This window comes from Falco cherrug, chromosome 1, assembly GCF_023634085.1.
Source record: "Falco cherrug isolate bFalChe1 chromosome 1, bFalChe1.pri, whole genome shotgun sequence".
NCBI classification, from domain to species: domain Eukaryota; kingdom Metazoa; phylum Chordata; class Aves; order Falconiformes; family Falconidae; genus Falco; species Falco cherrug.
The window spans coordinates 20,164,973-20,186,680 of record NC_073697.1 but is presented as its reverse complement, the minus strand read 5'-3'; the positions used below and the strand labels follow the sequence as shown (position 1 = coordinate 20,186,680).

Genomic DNA, 21,708 nt, shown 5'->3' with positions numbered 1-21,708 from the left:
TCAGTGCTTCACCCTGCTCCTGTTAAGTGTTGGCAGAACTGATGGAAGCAATGCTAAAGGCAGTTCACAGAGCTCAGCCAACAGAAATGACCTCAAACTGGACACCAGAAAACCAATACTGGAAATTGCCATCTGTAAGTAGCCCCTCTAATGAATCTGCCCTCTCCAGAGGAACCGTTTGGTGACAGCCAACCACAGACAGAAATGTTTCCGTTGTTTCATCTGGAAGAGTAGAACAAGACTCTACTCCCCATAATTCAAAAATTACCAGAGATGGAAGAGAGTCTGTCCCATTCTTGATACAGGAGTCCTCAATGGATGATAAGGCACCTCAGATGCAAGATAACATTTCCATTACTTCTCACTTATAAGCTCAAGCCAACAGCTTCTGTCTTCCAGGAAACCATGCTGCAGTACATACACCCAGCTCACCAAAAGAGCTTAAGATCTGCAGCAGGCTTCAATAATTGGCAGATTATTCTGCCTTTTGTACTCTGATACTGGGAATAGTTACCAAATGCCATGCCACACTGACAGTGGACTACAGGAAACGTGTCACCCATGAGCAGCCACAGGTAGGCAACAATTTTTTTACTCCTAGAAGGAGCTCAGCATAGTACATTTGTCATAGGTGATTGCAATGATCCATATTTTGCTTTAGGATAGTGGATTTCATGTTTCATATCTGCTACAGCTTGTAGAAAGGCTTTTGCTTTCTGAAAAGATATTGGAAAAAATAGTTAATAGATGTTCCAACATTTTACAAGCATTAAAGGCTGGATATTCCATACACTGGAGCAAAGCATTTGATTGACTCTCTTTTCACCCTTGTCTTGCAAAAAGACTTAACAATCACTTAACAATCACTCCTGCTGAACCGAATGACAACAGTAACAGCTAAATGGCAGATGCCATATTCATTTATGTGATGAATTTTTCTATGTAAGATTAATATTTGCAACCCCTTAAAAATCCCTTTACAATTTACAAATTAAAAAATTAAAAAATAGCCACTTCAAATGCAAGACAGTGTTGCTGAGAAATTACTCAGGGGAAAAAGCTGATTATTAGAATAAGAAATCTTGGAAAGATAGCCTGTAACAGAAATAACTAGGGGAGATCAACACAAAAGTATTAACAAAATTTGGTAATATTGCTTGGCCCCATAGTTCACTTCCACAAAAGAGCTTTCAGAGCATATCCATAGATAGAGTGAGATGAAGGCTGACCACCTGGAGATAAAGTATTTCTTACCCTTTTTGATGAAATTAGAATTAGACTTTCAGGCTTTTTTTGTCTCAGAAGGATCTTCCTACTGTGATTAATCTGCACTTTCTCTGAGAAGGTGATTAAAACAATCACACTTCTACAAAAGCCATGAACTAGACTTTCAAAAACCATCAGATTACTTAACAGGTACTAGTCTCACTGAAAGGCAGGGCACACCACCACTTACAAAAATCTCAGGAAATGGCTAATCCTACCCTTTTTGATCTGGGTGCTTACTACTTTGCCATGATTTGAATAGCAACTGGATTGGTCCTGCTAAACTCCAGAAGGTTTTATTACATAATAACACGTTCTTTCCCCTACATGTTTTGTTTGATTGGCAGCAGTTTTCTAATTTAAAGATGATCACAGGATTTCAGAAAGGAAAAAAAAATCAGTTTATGAAATACCCTGTACACCACTCTCCTTTAAACAATCCACACAGTATTCAAGTAGGGATGAATCACAGGCCCCTTAATGTGGCCAGACACAGGCAATGTGGGGCTCGTGTGAATAATAATCAAGCTCTTTGGCTATAACCTGTGTATCTTTTAAGCTTTCTTTAATACTGTTGTGACTGGTGACCCTGCTAGGATGCTATTACACCAGGATTTAGTTAGGTGTGATTAATTTCACATAACTGGGATTATTCTAAATTAGATCAGCTTGCTCTGAATGAGTCATTTCTTTCTTTCAGTTAGAATATTAAATCATTCTTCCTTTTTAATATTTTGCATAACTCCAGCTGGAAAGGGTAGCACAATGTGCTAAGCAGCAAGAGGCTCATCCTAGCATACTTATCCTGCTTCTATTCATGCTACCACCTGCTGTCCTGAAAAATAAAATTTACAGAAGGAGATATATCTGGAAAAATACAGACTTCAATGTACAGGCAGTTTTCAGGGAATAATTCTTATGAGTAGATTGATTTAGGGCATTTAACAATGCATATTGAAACTGCCAGGATCAACAGTATACAGAAGCAATTTAATTTTCTGCTTTTAAGGGTTTGGGAGTTGTTTTCAACCTGGCTAAACATGATGATGATCACCTCTGTGACAGACTAGCTAATTTACCTTCAGTTAACATTATCTCCATGAATCAAGTGTCACAGCATATAATGTCAGCAACATACATGCCATTGCTAGACAGTGAAATAGGAATCAAAATTTGTCTGAATGCATTCTGCAAGCCTACACATTGACCTATAGAATATGGGTTAATCTCCAAACAAGGTTTTGTTGACATCCTAAGTGTTATGAATCAAGAGGGCAGAAAAAGAAAGGTTGTCCAGACATGAAAAATTTACCAGTAAGGCTACCAGTTATCACCTCCTTTAGGCAGCAGGTATGGAAGAGGAATATATATAATTTGTCACACAGAGTCACATCTGACTAATGAGGTGGTCCACAGGCTGGCAAAAGCAGTGGTAAGAATGAGACTGAGGGGAAAGAACAGGAGTGAGAAGAGGTAGAGTCTCATTCTCATAGTCCATGTGGGCAAAAAATGGTTTTATTTCCCCCTTCACGCACCACCTCAGCGCTCAGTTATACCTTGCTTCAGAATAATAGGTTAAAAGTGGATCCAGTTCCAAAATAATTTTAAATAATGTTAAATTATTAAATAACTGAATGCCATAACTAGGTAGAAAAAGGTATGTAGGATTTCACTGTTGGTTACAGAATTTCAGCTTAAGGCTGAAACAACAAAAACCTATCATAGGTAGATGCAATCACCACAGACCAGCTTTTTCGATAATTTTATCCACTCAGGTGGTGTTATGCTACAGGAAACTTTTATAAGCTCTCACTATCTCTCTCACTATCCATAAGAGAAGTGAGATTTGCAGAAGCAGCTAGATGTTCAGTTGCCATCACTTTCAACTCTTTTGAGATCCTGAAGAAACTTGCATCTTTGCATGCTGGTGCAGCACTTGACAAACCTGGCCTCAAAAACCTTGAGACACAAAAGCAACTTCCTCAGTGTAATCCAAGGATAAAAAAGGCCAAGAAAGTGGGAAAAAAGCAAATTCATTAAAAAAAGCAGGAGTTTTCTGGAACCAATCTGGGCATTAAAGATTGAATTGTGTAAGAAATCCTGGAAATCTTAAATTAACTGAAGTGCAGTGGAACAATCTGATTTTCAAATAGTGTCAGTATCAATAAGCCTTTTGTGCACAATTCATTTTTCACATTACATAAATGTATTTGGGGCCACTGTGGTCTTTGTTTGGTGTGACTGTGAGTGGTTTACAAAGTAAACACTGTGAAATGAATCTAAGTAGTTTTCTCCTAAACATTATGGAGACAAGAAAATAGAGCTGTGAAGCAAGTTTTTGCCATTTAATATTTCACAGCTGTCATTATATTGTACACTGCCCACTGAACTATTTATATAATTTAGATAATTTTTTTCATGGGAAAAAAGAGTTCAGAAAAAAACCAGCCTGTTAAGGAATCAATGGCAGAGAACTTTGGATTTTTTCAAGGAGCGTTTTGGCCATGGCTCCATGCATTGTTCCAGTCCTTTATTTGGTAAATGAAGTATTTAGTTGAAAAAGGTAAAGACATTTTGCCAAAAAAATCCAGTAAATCAGAAAGTCTCATGCCTGAACACAAGTTAGAGGTTTCCCAAATCCTCAAAAGTTAAATCACTTGTGTATTAAGCACCTCATCCATCTTTGCCTGGTAGTGCAAAGCGTTTTCTAGAAAAGCTGTATTTAACAGCCTTGGACAAGCTTGTGTTTGATCCTGCACACTCCCCAAGACAGAGAGGAGAAGAAAGATAAAGATAGTTCTGCATGCACATGAACTGGATCCCAGGAAAACACACAAAGTTAATATTATCTCTAAATGTTTCTGCATTTCCATACACTCAGTCAAGCAAATTAAATCTCTAATCAGTATTTACAAGCATGCAGCAAAAATGAGAGCCTGTTTGACCGCTCATCAATTCATTTTAATCAAGATAAATTCACTGGATCGTAGGTGGGGAACCATGTCCTTTCTTGTTGCTGAAAAGCAATTCTAATTATCTTTTGGGGGCTACTTAGGGTCTGTGTACAGAAATCCAGCTTTATGACTTTCAGCTTGGACTAATTTACCCAGCAATGGCTTGAAGCATGGACAGAAGGCACACAGAGTAGTTTGATTTGCATTACTCCAACATATATCTTAGTCCCACTGTGGGATTTCAGACACTTTCCTCAACTTCAGAAGATGGTGGAAGGGAAAAAAGAGAAAGGACACTGGCTGGCAGTACCATTTCTGTCTTTAACACACCACCTCCATACAGGGACAAGAGCCGACCCACCCTGCATTTCACCGTGCTGGCAGCAAACCCATCCATTGCCATCAGCTAGGTGTTAGCAAGCCCCAAGGAGCACCGTGGTGCCACAAGCTCAAGGCACCACAGGAGCTGTGGCCACAAGGATGCAGCCAAGTGTTCTGCTGCATACAGGTGCAGTCAGGCACCACAGGCAAGGCCAGGAGAGAGTAGCATGGAGGCTTGGGGGTACTACTCACAGAGATCTCCAGCTGAGGCAAGGCAAATTCAGATTCCAAGTCACATTCAGGCCAGAGAAAGCCTAATATTTTGTTACCAAGCCTGGAGGTCATCATCCCTCTCAAGCTGAATTTGAACAGTTTGGTCAAACTGTCTGCCCTTTGTCGGGAAACACAAGCAAGCTCTGCACATCCTGGGAACCAGCTGCAAGCAAGCCAGCTACCATTCAAAAGACACATAGTCATGTTAATGTAGTCTAACATAAATAAGTCTAAGCTAAAATGACCTCTTGCTATTTAGCTCAAATGCAGCTCCACCGCTTCCCTGGCTGAGCTGGTTTTCAGCCTGAGTTTGCTCAAAGCTGTCTAAGAGGATCCTGTAAGGATGATGCCAGGAAATGAGTGTTACAGAGCTCCCTTGAAATCTTCTTCCCAGTTCTGAAGGTATTGAGGCCACAGATGAGGCAAGTGTGTAATTCCTCCTTACTAAATCTCTAGAAAAGTTTTCCTAGGGTTTGAGGTTTCCCATTTCTCCCATACCCAGAACAAACGAGTGGCTGCAGTCCCAGGTGTAAGATCGGTGAAGACTGGTTTCAGGAAAGACCCCCTTCCTTATGTTAGAAAGGACAGAATAACAACAGCAGTTGACAGCAGGCATGTCCGCCATGCAAGTGTTTGTGACGCCTCTGGAATGCAATATGGCACAGCCCACAGACTCTGTCATCAATTGACATTCAAACACCTGACAACGGAGAGCAGTAAAATGTTATTGAGGGGGAAGCTCAGGTACAAAGAAATATGATTTGCTAAAGGTTATTCTGTAAACAAAACCAAGCATGGGACTTAGGCATTAGACCAGTGTTTTTTCAACTAGACTATAACTCCCCCCTACGGGAAATCTATTGCATAGGTTCCTTTTCTTCCCATCAGCTTTTGCCTAATGTAAAGTCTGTGCCACTAGATGATACGTGCACCCTGACATGGGGCCATTGGGTGTTCGCGTGAGTTTCACATCGAAACAGCTCCTTGTACTCATAACACCACGCAGCCAAGTGACTTGTCCCATATAGCTGCACTGAGGAGGCCAAGCCAGGCTGGATCATGCTGGGAAGGAGGTCTGGACAAGATGGAGAGAAGGGGAGGAAAGACCCAGGGAAAGAGGGCTGTGTGCCGCCTCCTGGACAGGGAGGAGTGCTGTTCTGCCTTTTGTGAGCTGCTAGGTCATAGCAGATGAGCCTTGGGGAAAGCTGCTAGTCCCACACCCAAATATCTTATTCCTTGGATATGAGGGTTTGTCAGAGGACAGGCAAGCCCACACATTCCCATGCAGTGCTGTGACAGGTCTGTGTGTCTCTAACAAGCTGAGAGCAAAGCAGGAGCACTAGAAGAGCCTTTCCAAAGGAGCTTTGTGCTGGTGACTTTGATGTGCAGATGCACTGGACAGCCCTCCGGCCCCACTGTTTAGAAACAAGTGGATGTTTTGCATAGGACGACTCATAGGAACAGTCTCCTGTAGCCCCGCAGCAACTCAGTGTAACCTCATCCCAGGAAGGGCTTGAAATAACTGCACAGAAATAAATTGATTGCTCTTTTTAAACACCTAAAAAACTGTGGAGAACAAGAAGAGTTATTTAAGTTGCAAAATTCAGCTGGGCCAAAACCAGATGTCAGGAATAGTTTTAGTTTAAGAATAAGGAAAAGTCAACATTTTTACAAAATCTTGTCTATGCTGTGCCAGCATATTAAACACAAGATGCAGTTCTGATTTCTCTCAGTTTAAAAACAACTGAGCCAAACTGGAAAAGGTGCAGAGAAGGATAGCTAATGGTACCAAGTTTTCTCATATCCAAAACTCTTCACCTTGGAAAGGCATGACTAAAGGGAAGAGAGAATAGAAATCTAAAAGAAGAATGCTGAGTGACGGAAGATGAAGTGAGCATGGTTGTTTCTTAAAAAAAAAATAAATAAAAGCAGCAAACACTAAACAGAATGAAAAACAGGGCACAACATGAAACCAGCAGTTATCAGGTTAAAAAAAGCAGCGAGATCTTCCTCCACTTAGCATAGTTATGTGTGTTCCAAAAGTGACCAGAGCAATAGGGAAATTAAAACCTGACAATACATAAATATACTACCTAATGTGTTTATTGCTGCAGTGGAAACCTCAGCTGAGGAAGTACCAGTCTATACTTGCCCCATGTTAACATGCTTTCCTAAGCTGTTCTCAGATATGCCTAATAAACTGGATGGCTTTTCAGTCTCATGCACTATGGCCAACCTCTACTTCTTATAAAACTTCTCAGAGTGAGATTCCTGAACAACGTCCCAAGAAAAGCAGAGGATGCAAAGCCTTCAAAAGTAGAGACAGATTAGTTCCTCTAAGGGATTGCATGGTGTAGCAGATACAGTATCACAGAGATGATGCAATGTCAAGATCATTAAGTCCCCTTTGCTTCTAGTCCTGTGCTCCTATATCTTCAGATTTACTCTGTCATTTGAATCACAGGTATGTTGCTCATTTGCCTGTATTTGTGAGTACTGCAACACCCAACTACAGTTATATTATTTATATAGCTTGCCCTTTTTCTGAAGAATTTCCCTGATTATATTTTCTGTTTTCAAGCTGTCAAAAGCATAAAATATTAAAATCATAACTTTGAGAACACAATGTTCAGTTTTCTAGGTTATCGTTAAGTCCATTGTGTTGAAATATAAAATGCCTCAACAAAAAAAATTAATAACTTGATCCAGATCAGAAAAGAGAGATGGTCGTTAGTAAACATCATGCCTTCTCATTCACAACTCCGGCAAGATGCCAAATCCTACTCATTCAGGTTTTCAGTCTTTGCTAACTCCAGGTTCCAGGCTGACAAGACTTGACAAGCTTCAGAAATTGTCCTCCCATGAATTTTATCCACAGAAAAGTATAAATCATCCCAAACAAGTAATTATAAATTCTCCTTCTTATAAGAGTCACTCAATGCACCAAAAAAAAAAAAAAAAAAGCCTTAAGACACAACTACATTCAACAGGAAGATGTCCCTTCTGTGTTAGTCCCAGCCTAAGTGACATCAGCTGCCTCTTCAGTCTGAGAACTTGGCATGCCAAACGGGGAAATAGTGTATGACAGATGACATCTGTGGTGGTGCCATTGCTGTGAAAATGGCTTTTGACCTGCTAGTGAAAAACAGACCAGTAAGATATAATCACGAGACAGTTAGGCCTGAGGAAGACAGAAGGAAATCAGGGTGCCTGCAGTAACCTTTTCTCTAGTGCAGGCTCCAGCTGCCCTGCTGTCTGGTGTACAGTCCAAGGCCCAAGCAGAGTGCAAGTCCTCTGCCAGAGGACCCCGTTATTAGTTATATTCAAAGATGGCAGAAACCTGCCTCACCTTGCGCTGGTGGGAGATGGAGGGATGGAGACAGAAAAGAGGGGGAGCAGGAAGTGTGGACATGGAAGTACCATTTTCAATTATCACTGGTGAATGCAAAAGGAAAGTAAATTCAGTTATTAAAACATGATTGCTTGCCTGTTGCTTTAGATCACACTGGTTTATATCAGTCCTCATTTATTTATTCTTATCTTTTTGCCTTTGGTAAAGTATCATTGAGAACCTTTTCTTATCATTTCCATGCAAATCCAAAAAATGTATTTTCCAGAAGCCTTTATTATGTGGGCTTTTTTAATCCAGAGACAACATACGTACCATGGCACTCAGCATTTAATATTTGATAACATTAGAAACCTTCAGAGAACAATCTGTCAGATTTTGAATTTCATTTGAGAAGGGCATATCCATCTTTTCTTAGCTTTACAAAACTCCACTAACTCTAACATGTTAGCAACCACAGAAGCACCTGACAATGGTCATGTAGGAATTAGGGCTTCTCTCCCTTAAAATGGTGGCAGGATCAATAGCCCAACTGAAGTGTATCTACACCAACGCACGCAGCATGGGCAGCAAACAGGAGGAGCTGGAAGCCACTGCACAGCACGAAAAAACTATGACATAGTTGCCATGATGGAAACACTGTGGGATGACTCATACAACTTGTGCTGGTGACTTTGGTGTCTCCAAGCAATCATGCTGTGTGGATGCACTGGGCAGCCCTCCAACCCCACGGTTTAGAAACAAGTGTTATTCCAGAAATAGTGATTATTACCTTGTATAATTGCCTACAGTACGCAATCTGTCCTTATAGCTTAGTATGTTTTCAGTAAATGGTTTGAGCAACTACAGCTATCTAACAGTGAGTATTCTTCCCAAGACTAAGATTTCAAAGATTTCAGTATATGCTACCTTTTTATTACAGTTCATTCCTAATTTTTAATATCGGACTGATTTCTTTCTCACTTCAAGTTTTTACATAGAGCTGTAGTTAACACATAGTGATAGATAGGACCGATCAATTCTAACAATGTTTTCCAACCAGCCTTGGAAATGTCATCCTATTTGTTTCATGGTGAATTTGTTAAATGAAAAAAATAACACTTAGAAAGAACATCCAGTCTGAATGAAATTCACACTGTAACTATAACTCATGTGGGTATGCTCCAGGTACACACATGACTTTCAAGTGCCATTTAACCATTGCAACATTGGCTTATCTTTCAAGCAAACCCAAGAATATTCAGGCACCTTTTTGGGTAAAATCAGTAGCAGTGGCAAATTTACGCACAAGTTTCAAGTGCTTCTCAAAACTCTACATAAGTTACCATCCTGTAATTGTGGGGTTTGGTGAGATGAAAAGAATTGGCAGGCACTCAAGCTTAAAAACAACCCCATAGCATTTCCATTTTATGGGTCAGAAAGCTTTGTCAATGTTTGTTCGCAGGCCATTCAAGACAACTTTGTTTTCAACTTTCAAGACATAATTCAAGAAGCCATTTCTTTGGTGGAAAACCTGGCATAAGAAGTTATTGATTTTGCCTCCCATGACCTGCTTGCACAGTTTATCTTCCTCCCATTTGAACCAGTGCAATGGCTTGTGGATTCACAGTATAAACCCTACCACTGAAATGATGCACTACAGAAATAACCCACCACCTGCTAGACAGCGAGCTAAAGCACAGAGATTTAAATTACTAGACAGGAACCTGCCTTCTTTGCTGATGCCATTACCTTGTGAAATTACACTCTCATGTCCTTTACTTGAGGGGTTTGTAGCCTGCACCTTTCAAGGCACACAGACATTTAGAAGGTTCATAGCTTAAATTTGTTTTTATTCAAGTTAGCTTGGCCTCAACCTAATAATTTTGTTAAAGGTTAGGACCAAGATCTTAAACCTGCATCAGAACCTGGCCAGGACATCATGCAGGACTGTGAATATAGCAGCAATATATTCTTGGAAGACTGTGTTGAAAGAGGCACTTTTGTTTGGTACCAGTAGACAACAGGCACCATTCTCATGTAGAGATCCAGTAATGCAACTAAAGGTGACAGATGCATGGATGGTCGCTGCCAGCCCCAAACAATGAGGATTCTTACAGAGCAGAAGGTACGGGAAGGATCAGGCTATTTGAGCATCTGTGGCTAGCAATAAATTCAAAGGAATTCAAGGAATCTTGCAATTACAATCAGCAGTTTCAGTCAGCAATGGGAAATGAGAAAAAAGGGCAAGAGCTTCTGTGCATTTGTCAATAGATGCACAGCAAACCCCTTGAGCTTCTAACCTCAATATTTGTATATGTGCAGGTTCCATTTCTGCCAGGAAACTGGGAAAACTTGGGGTTTAGGTATGAAGTCTTTTTCTCCCCCATGATCTTTCCTTCCACATTTCAAAATATTATTTTTACTTAGAAAAGGCAGCTCAGAATAAATTAGAGAATAAAATTCTTGTCTCCAGAGATAATCACTCCCACTTCACCACCACCAGCAGCAATTTAATGAAAACAGCAAGTGCTAGGCATGCCTTACAGCCATCACATAGGCTGGGGGGACTGCACCAATCCTGAAAGTACCAGTAGTCAAATCCTTGAGGCAATATCCCTTCCTTCTCTAACTTTTCAAACTTTTGAAACTAGCTAACAAAAATAAATTGGTAATAGTGATTTTGCCAGGCATTCCTGGGTTTGCTTTTAGTGGAAATTATTTCCCCAGAAGACAGGTTTCTTCTTCTAACAGGTGCGCAATGCTTGGTTATATGATCCCAACAGCAACTGGCTGCTTATTATTATTATTCTGTCCTTCACTGGAAGACTTCCACAGTGCCCTCACATTTTTTCAGGTATATGTTATCTAATCTTGTTCCCCTTAAAACTGGTTATAGGTATACATACATAGCACACATTTCTTAGAAATGTTAAGGACATTATGCATTCAGAGCATATTTAAACTGGTTTAACTTGGGGAAGAAAGTTGCAATCAACAATATTTCTCTGTGTTTCATATTCATATTGAATTCAAAACAGATAAATCTGACTATAGGCACAAAGAATATCAACCTTTAATTTCAGCATCTCTATCCTGATTGACACATGTTTTTACAAAGAAGTAATTTAAAGGATGTCCTTGAAAACTGTTTGCCTGCCCCCAGTTGCATTTTTATTCATCCTTTCAAGTAAGAATGAAAATATCCCTAGAATCATATCATCATTTAGGCTGGAAAAAAACTTGAAGATCATCGAGTTCAAATGTTATTAAGCACTGAATATTTTCTTATTTAAAAATACAAGAGTAAAATCCTGTAAATACAAACATTTGTAAAAAAAAAATAAATTTAAATGTACAAAATTACCACACACACACAAAAATACAAATTCAAGCTTAAATATATTCTGTTCATATACACACACACAGATGGGATACACAAAAATTACTACATCTAAAAGGAAAATTACTAGGAATATCAAATGACAGGTAGGAAGTATCAGGATTATGTCTGCTTGTGAAATCTTAATTTGCCTCCATGTTGCATTGAATAAACTTATTAGACATCAAAAGAAATGCCATAAAAATAAAAAGTGTTGACCATGGTACAATGCTTTTGAGAAAAAAAGAGGACTTACCACCACCAGGAGAGACGAAGACTGAGAACAGAGAAGTGAAAGAGGACAGTACCACAGATTAGCATTATCATGCATTCTGGAAGCGTCAATTCCTCACATTTTCACTTGTCAGCACAGTCTATCATGGCAGAAGCAGGAACACCCTTACAGCATTACATCTTCATAATTGTAGCCAAAGTTTCCAATTTTCTCCTAGTTTATTGAATCAAGTAAGTTTTGAACTATTAGGCAAAAATAGTTACAAGTACAAAGGCAGTTTTGAAAGGCTACCTTTTTAAAAAGATGTATTTTCCATGGCTCTAGCAGCTAAAACAGTGGAAGGAAGAAAGCTGAAGAGTAATACAGAAACACCTATTAAAAAAAAAATCTCATTAAAAGCAGGTCTCAGGTCATCACATGACTATACTTTAAAAAAAATCCAGAATACATTTAAAATAGGAATTTGCTACTTTTAGGGAGTATGTATCAGGGAAATTGCAGTCTGAGAAACAGTTTCTTTCGGGGGGGGGAAGTCTAGTGAAGCTGAAAAAAGGGAAAGGCCCACAGAACCATTTATATGATGGAGAGGAGCAAGGCCCTGGGACTCAAACTTTGTACCACCGGTCTGTGCTGCTCTGTACTGCTGGTCAGAGGTAAAACGTTGGTTGTGAAAGAACAGCTCCTGAAATAAAGCATGGAAGTTTCTCAAGGCAGGCTGCTCCAGAAAAAGCTTTGAAATTCTTGAAATGAACTGCTAGGGTTTTGCTCTTTTCTCCAAATATTGCAGAAATTTCCATTTTACTCTCAAGAGAAAACAGAGGTAATATGAAGACTTAAAAGTAGTGTTCCCTGACTTTTGAGGATTTAACAACACATAATCATTTTTTATTTTCTTCCCCAGTATGAATAATCTGTTATGAACCTGACATATCACGTATTTTATTTCTTCATGTAAAATTAGTCTGCTATATGGTCTACACAGAAATCTCTCCTTTTTGCAGGCTGCACCTTCACTTATTTTTCAACAAGATAATTTTTTATCCATAACTGACTTAAGGATACAACAATCACATAAGTTATCTATAACTCATGTAACATACAAATTCACTTCGTCCGTCCCAATTTAATTTTATATCCACTATAACTTTATAATTTATTTTCCCAAAAAATAACTGTTTATACCAAAACAGGTAAATTTATGACATACAAGAAAGTAGTAGCTGTCAAGATAGTTTAATACTTTCACAATTAAATTATCGAACTGTGAGTTAGAAGAAAAGTTTGAAAAATTTCATCTCAGTAAATTGTTGGATCTACCTAATGTATTAGCACTATAATAAGATTCATTAGTTTTTTGGCAACATTATTGCATTTTTCAGAAATTATTAGTGTGTGTTAGGTTAAAAGGTTGCATCCTAGTTACCTTTGCTTTGACCCAGAATATTCAGGCTGCTTCTCCTGAGTTTTGCGCAGACTAAAAGCACTTACAAACACAGTGGTGGGTTGCTCTGGGAAATGCCTGTGACTGCAAGGGGGAAGAGAAAGTCTCAGACAGATGCTCCTTAATTCACCCTGGTTTATGTTCTTCTGTTCTGGAAACAGAGGAGTTTTTCTGGGAATTTATGTCTGATGATTGATGCCGGGGATTTCTCTCTGATATCACTAGCTAAGGCACAACAGGCAGGCCCATATGCAGAGAGCCTCACAGATGCCACAGCAATTGCTCAGAGATGCTCTTCTCTCACATTTCATTGGCAAAGACTGCTGGATCCTGACACAGGTTGGAAGAGAACAGACAAGGTCCCCACCTCCCCAGAGAGGCACGCCTCACACACTGCCTACATAGGTAGGTACAGTGCAGCTGCACAAACGTTAGCCATGGAAAGCATGTGCAAACTTGAAGTATCTGGAAAGTCAGACCCCAAAGTTTCATAAAGCTTTCACACTTATCAAATTAATAAATAATAGCTTTTCCTGCATCTCCAAAAATCAATTTCATATAAACGGGAGGGAGAACACAGCCAAAACCAAACCAGTAAAAACCACATAGAAAAAAAAAAAAAGTAGAAAAACATACCAGTGTCTCCATTAAGCTGCATTGTACCATCTACTTATCCATAACCAAATAAATAGCTATGAAGAAGTTCACAACTTAATATGTTGCCAAAAAAAATAACGCCCAATTACAAACTGTGTGGTTTCTTGTGAGAGCTTCCAGTTTCCTTTTCCTTGAACTTGTTTCATTTCAAGAGCAGTTCCTTTACTTTACTCCAACAGAGGTATGTGACAGAAAAAGGCATCTCTGAGTATATCTGCTCCTCATCAGGCCTATCTAGCTGGACTTAAGTCATTTAACTTTCATATTCATCCCTCAGAGAAACACCAACTCTCTCTAACAATGCACTAATACTTGCATTGGAGAGCAGAGTTTTTCCTAGACCTGAAATGTCACTGGGCTTTTTAGGAAGTCAAGTTCACTTCTCAGAAATGTTACTCTAGAACAGCTACGACAATTCCCTTTCTGATTAATTTCCTTCTTCAATTCTGCACAGCAACAGGTTATAAAGTCATCTTAAAAGCTGTTGGTGAGATCACAGTGATCTAACTCATCCAGCTTACAGGAAGATTGCTGAGCTCAGACGCCTGCCCTCTGGGGCACCTGTTAGTGAGAACTATTCCCAGACAGCAGTGTGACCACCCATGCTTTTGACAGCATTTATTTCTGGTCCTGTACGTGAAGAGGGCACTGCTTGTATTTTAATACTTCAAGTCAGCGAACGTGGGGTAAAGGACAGCAGAGTAAATACTGTTCACCATTGCAACAAACTGGGTACCTACTGACTCCTGCAGTGATGCTCATGACTTCAATGTGCTCACTGCTTTCAGGAAAGACTCCTTTTCCCTGAAAAATGCTTTTATTTTAAAACTGAGTTCCATTCATCTTGACCTAGATGCTGTCCTCCCTAGTGCTGAGGTGAAGAATTACTGCTTTAATTTCTGTCTGAAATTTGTAGCTGCTGATAGACTCTTTTAAAGGTAGAATTCATCAGATATTTCTCAAAACTTCAGTCACAAGAAGGTACAATAATTTCTGATCTATTACAAGAATATCTTCCCATGACAATCTAGTGCCTGTTTTTCTTAAAATAAAAGACAAATTCATAAGTCTACCCTGCTTTAAATTTAAAATCACCTCTGAATAATTGAAGTTAAGTCATCAATAGTGTTAGGAAATATTTTAAATTTCTGGAAATACTTCTAATTTTTTCAAAATTTCTCATTACTGAGCATTACTACAAAAGTCTGTCTCAATACAACCCTCTAACAGTAACAGCTTTGATGAGAACTTCATGCTACCACCCACAATTCAAACCAGCCTATAAAAAGAAGTGATGCCTTTCCAATAGGCACACTGGAAGATTATCATGGCATTCAGCTGGCCACTCATTCTGAAAGGGCAGGTGTTATTTTCTTTCAGGAAGAACTGAGAAAAGTTGAACCACATTAAGCTGTGAAAACATTCTACCTTTTCAGTTCTTAAAGCATTATTCTCAAAAGCAACGCTTTTGCTTTGCCCCGTTTAGTGCAACAGAGGACTTCCTTGGCTTAGAGAGCTCAGGGCAGTACCAGGGTCCAGGCAGCAACACTACCTGGAGAGGATTCCTTTTCCAGCTCAGAGAGCCTTCAATACCCAGACCTCACCTTTTCTTTGACATTTTTTATTCAGCACCATATTGGCTTTTATAGATGCTACTTAGAGGCACCTAACATTCCTCACATATTGCAAATAAGCTGGTGTATTAACTTCAGGCTGTGAATCCCACAGCATTGGGGGGCACCTAAGAGTTTGGAGCCGGCTGAGCAGACGTCGACTTTTGAAGACATCATCCTACATCCTACTGAGAGTAGCAGATGAGTTATACATCATCGGATGAGCTCAGAATGAGTAAGGGTAACTATGTGGCCTCCACTGAGAATAAATCTGTTCTGAATTAGGGAGATAATGTTGCCTACAGAAACACATCAAGAGAAACACTTCTGAACAGACGTGCAGATCCTCAAATGCTTGATATTCCAGCTGCATTGTCAGGAACTGAAGGTTTAAACACCTACTGGGAGTGACTGCAATTGAGGAAGAGGTTTATAAGGATGAGCTATATAGAAGGTTTTGGCAATATTTTATACTGGCAGCTAAAGCCTTCACAGAAATATTTGGCACAGATGTCCCACTTTGGAGTCTAACCCAATGGAAATTAACTGCAGAGTAAAAGCTCACTTCTGACCTCTCAAAGCCCAGCCTGAGCACAAGGACATCTAACTTCTACTGTTTAACAAACTCAGAGGCTAACACACATTTTCTTCTTCACCCGTTTAGAGAACTTTCAGCAGAACTGCTGTGCACAGTCTCTTTGACCCAGAGAGGTAATGGTGACCATTCACTTCAATGCCTTTCCATTGCTGTAGCTTCTCCTGGGTCGCTTCCTGCCTCTTTCCTTTGTGCTATTAGGACCACAGCTCCTTATCCTGTGGAATTAAAAAGAGGGAAGACTTGTTCTGTTGGTACACACCTTTCATACAAAAGTCAAATAAAATTACTCTTAAGTGAAAGTGCTATATTCAGACAATTCTGATTGACTTATGACACTAGCAGATGCTCACTTCTACCAAGCAGAGGTTCATTCCACCTGCACTCTAGTTAACGGGGGTAAGGCTCTTCTCAGTGTAAGTATGAAAAGAAAATCTATCTCTTGCTTAAATTAGATTCTGTTGAAGTCTTACTGTACTGTGTCACTGTATGGGAAGCTCTATCCCAAACACATTGTTTTAATATTTGACACAGCAGAAACTATCTGAAACTATTTGACACAGGAAACAATCATCATATGCAAATCTCATCAGAATAGAGCAAATATAATAGCTCTAATAAGCTTATGTAATATGACTTGTCAAATCAAGATTTCTTCTGTTTATCTGGCATGACTATAAACACATCCTTACAAACTATCAGAAATACAAAATTGCTTTGGTCTCAGATGGCTGCAGTCAAAACTCCATCTGTATTTAATAACATACACATCAGTAAAACCAGGGACAAGACCTGGTTTAGCTTGTCAGGCTTGCACTAGATGCAACACTTGGCAAGTTGTGTATTGAATTGGTTCTAACTGCTCCACTGCTGTTGCCTGCAAAGGCAATATAAAAACTCTCTGAAGTTACACAAACACCTGATATATAATTCTCACCAAAAGAAACACATCCCAGTAATCCATTTTGTTTGCATACTACCTATTGGCTTCAGCTTCCAGGGGCATCACAAACAAGATAAAAAGTTCATATGAAGTTCAGTCATGAGCATTCTTTAATGCTATGAGTTCAATATAATGCTTAGTTTTGTTTTGTTTGTTTTTTCCAGAGAAGTTAAAAAAAGCATGTGAACACTTTTAGTCCCCATTGGTTCTTAGCCTATTTTATTTATATGCATGTTAACAAATACTTTATAAATTTTTGTTATCTCAGGATAAAATGAAGGGAAAAAAAAGTTCACATGTATCTGAACATTCCTAAACTGTAAAAATCCTGGGATTCATCCCTTCTCTACTAATCACTTCAGTCTTGTGCATATATTTCTTCTTTCCAATTTTGTCCTTCTCATCTAATTAGTAAGACAGGGATTCACCCTTACTCTTACTTCCAACTACAAGTTTCCAGAAAATGCAGTTGATGCTACTGCCACACGTGCCACAGGCTATAAAAACATCCCTTTGTCTCTTGACACCAATTATGGGAAAAATAACATACTAGAAAAAGTCCAAGATTCCTTCAAAGACAGCTTCCTATCTGGTCAAATATTGTTTTGCAATTAGTTTCAAGGTGTTGAATGATATATTAGTTTTTAATAGCATTTTCATCCTCAGAATTTCCAGGAACTTTTAAAAGCTCTGAGGATGCTTCTGCAACAGCAATGCTGTATTACTTGTAACCTCTGAAAGAGGATAGTTACTTTGAGCTGCCCAGGCTGTGCCTGGTAGGTGAAAGCAATATAAATTTGAAATAGATGTAAAATTTCCAATTGTATTAAGTAGGATGGGAGCCTAATAAAGCTTTCAAACACATATGAGGTTTAATTATTGACATAGTTGGCCTTTTTCTACATGATGTTTCATGAAAGTAGAATTATGAGATGAAGTACCAAACATATATAAAGTTAGTCTTACAGATTATGAACATGGCATGTAGCATTAAGTAGTGAAGATACTCTGTTCACAGTATCAGTGTAGAAACTGTTGTATATCAACAATGATTAATTTGTTTTGGAGCAAGTGATATATTATAAACTGTAGCATTGAATTTGCTGGTTTGCCCAGATTTCTGGGTGAAGAAAAAAGATGTAATCTCTTTTCAAAAGTTTCACCTTCCTCAGTGGATATACAACTTAAGTTTACAACTTAACCATATGCTATCCATTGTAATATCACTTGATCTCCATCTCAGCTACATCAGGGAAATGTCCTTTATCTAGGTTAGCACGCTGGCGTGTCCACTAGGATATTAAAAGCATCAGACTGATCTTGTCACAGGGTCAGTATCTGCAATATCCTTATAGAGCAAATAATAGAAATACATCACAAATAAAAGGTGAAAAACAAGGGTCATAAACAGTGCACCTTTTTACAATCGCAAAAATAAATCATGTCCAGCTTGAACTGGCTTCAAGGAACAATCTCTGGTACAGGTGTAGGAGTGCCACAGCTGTCCAGTCCTATTTCACCCTGCAGAACATCACATTGTCCAAACCTGTTAAACCACCGATCACGTACCAGCATCGGTACCAACAACATTAATGGCTTCTCCTCACCCCTAATCCCCTCCTACCGGTCTCTCTGGTATCTTGCAGATGTCCTCTGGGATTATTGCATAGATTCTTCTGAGTCTTTTTTGTACACATTACTGTAAGCACCCTGAGACACATTTAAAAGGCCTTGATCAGACACAGACCTAACGATAGTGAATGTTTTTCCACCATTATTATAACTCAAATACACCTGTATTTTTCCAGCTACCTTCTCAATGCTTAAAAGTCTTCAGGGGGAGCGGGGAAAGAGATAGTAGCTAGAATAGGAGACCACTATGGAGATCAAGAAAGGAGAACAAGAACAAAAGGAAAGAGAGATGAAAGGGTTAAGAGCAGCAAAGAAAATAAAATCATAGAATTGTTTAGATTGGAAAAGACCTTTAAGATCATCAAGTCCAACCATTAAACCAGCACTACGAAGCCCACCACTAAACCATGTGCCCAAGTGCCACATCTGCACATCTTTTAAATACCTCCAAGGGTGGTGACTGAACCACCTTCCCAGGCAGCCTGTTGTAATGCTTGACCACCCTTTCAGGGAAGAAATTTTTCCTAATATCCAATTTAAACCTCCCTTGGCACAACTTGAGGCCATTTCCTCTTTTCCTGTCACTTGTTACTAGGGAGAAGAGGTGGACACCCACCCCACTACCTTTCAGTTAGTTGCAGAGAGCGATAGGGTCTCCCCTGAGCCACCTTTTCTCCAGGCTAAACAACCTCAATTCCCTCAGCTGCTCCTCATAAGATTTGTGCTCTAGACCTTTCACCAGCTTTGTTGCTCTTCTTTGGACGCAGAGAAAAGGACCAAAAGAAAAGGAAATGGGAACAAATATTTACTCTTAATCATTCACCTCTGTTACACAAAAAACTATTTTAAGTTTCCATCAAATTAAAAAATACAGGGGGGGGAAACACCCTTGTTCCTTAAATTGAAAGACTAACTAAGAAGTTAACTTCATTTAAAAGTTTTTAAGAGGGAATACTAGCTCTACTCTGGGAAGTCATTATTCTTAAAGCTTAGAATTACATCTTATTTATGGGTATTCAATACAGTCCACATGCTATTTCAAGTTCTTAGTTCTTTTAAAAATTCAACTACAGTTATTCATCATACCATAAAGGAGATGTACAGAATTATCAGGGTATGGAAAAGAATTAACAGCTGGTAAAAATAATTAGATCAAGCATCAAGTGCAACTTCAGAAAATCTCATGGGAACATTCATTTCTAATTGCTTTCCTCTGCTAATCGCCACCTGGATTGTACAGCTTGCACTCATTAGTAAGCAGCATTTCTACCTTATCACGGCACAGGATAGAGGGTGGGGGGTGGTGCAGTTGAATGAGCAACACAATGCTGAGTCCTGAAAGTTGTCAGCAGGTCTAGGTGAGGTGTGGACTGCTCCTTTCACAGGAATTATCAAAGTCGAGTGGCTTATAGTGCTCAGCCACCACACCAGGACAGGGGACGGCTCTCACATGGTGTGGCACAACCACCACCCTCCACAGAGATCATAGGGTCAGAGGCTGCGTGGGTGGGCTCCAGGCTACGGGAAAGTGTCCCTGGGGAAAGATGAGCATTCACCATAAGTGCACTGTCAGCCTTTGGAAAAGGTTTTTTTCATCTTGTCTGTTCTAGTCATATCCTCTCACAAAGTCAAAGGGAAAAAATTCCACTTTAGTTTCCCTCTGGCTCCCCTTCACAAAGCCCAGAGAGTTTAGTCAGTCTAACGTGCCATAGCTATCAGGAGGCATCTGTTTCACAGACAGGCAACAAGACAATTATTCCCAAGACAGTAGTAATAGCAGGGAAGTGGATGACTGACATAAGCCCTGACAGCCCCAGATGCTCCCCAGACATCAGAGAAAGGTGGAAATCTGTGAGATACCTGCAGGGCAAAGTCATTTCCATCTCCAACTCAAAGATGCTCAAATATGAGCATACACATGGAAGCAAAAATGTCAGACAAAGACCAGAAAAAGTATCCTTTGTGCCACATCAAAGGCCCATAGGAGTCTTGTGTCACACTTACAGCTAAGATCAGCCCCAATGTGCCAGAGGAAGGCAGTAAAACAGATTTTGTACCCGTCACAGCTGAGGAATGAAGCATTCCTAGTTGTGACAGGAGAGCCATCACAATAATTTGTCTTGATACAGAACCACAGTGACCAAAGTGAAGAGCAGGCAGGCAGTGAAAGCAACTCCGATTACCAGATGTAATCACAATTTTAAATCACTAAATGCAAGAGCTTTACTCAGATCATGAATTCCAGTCTTAGCTGCACCTGTGCTTTTTAGCAATTTTCTATTTTCAGTTTTCTCAGAAACTGTTGGGATTTGCAAAACACGAGCATAGTTGTTGAATTGCAACCAGTGCTACTTTTCCCCAAAATAAGAGAGCAGCTTTAAATACATGCATGTTAAAATAGCAGTCATGAAACTCAGTACTTATTTACTGCATGATAGGTGATGTTTTGTCTGTTTTTAAAAGTGCAGGTTATGTGCCAGCTCTGATGGAAATCATACTAACATGGCATCTAATATTTATAAATTTAGCCAGCACTGCTTTGTGACTGTCCTGCAGATAGTTTCTCATGGGCATCACAAATGTGCACTAGTCCCTCTATGTATTCTTTTCTACTTTCCCAAACCATGTTGGAAGCACTCCACTAATGGCCTTAGCCCAGCATAAGGCAGGATTTGTGTCATGCCCTGACTGATCCATAGCACAACATAAATATGTGATGGTGGATGTTTTGCCTCGGCAAACCAGTTACCTGGTTTAAGAGAAACTTATTCTGCACACAAGCTTACAAATTTTACCCCTTGCACTCTCAGAGCTACTACCTTTTCCTGCACTGGCACAGGAGGTTGCTTCCGATTCCCTGGCAACCTGCCCTTGGAATTTCCTTCCTTGTTATTGTTTCTAACTCAGCACAATCATTTGCGTGCTCACTGCCAGCCTTCAGTAGCTGCAAAATCACCCAGATTATCCTCCTGTACTGAGGGCTGAGGCGATTCAGTTACCTCATATTTGCCTTCAGCTATGAGCACATGCAGTTACCAAAGACCCTTTGCTCCCTCATTTACTTCCAG

The 21,708-nt window shown here is 39.6% G+C and overlaps 1 long non-coding RNA gene across 1 annotated transcript; it reads right to left on the bottom strand.

Moving 5' to 3' along the window:
• Positions 1-619: 619 nt before the first annotated feature.
• Positions 620-18,713, bottom strand: LOC129735233 (uncharacterized). The gene is made up of 3 exons (XR_008730702.1): positions 18,425-18,713; positions 16,127-16,283; positions 620-716 (listed from the first exon to the last, which is right to left on the bottom strand). It is a non-coding gene; the product is annotated as an uncharacterized LOC129735233 (long non-coding RNA).
• Between the last annotated feature and the right edge of the window lie 2,995 nt (positions 18,714-21,708).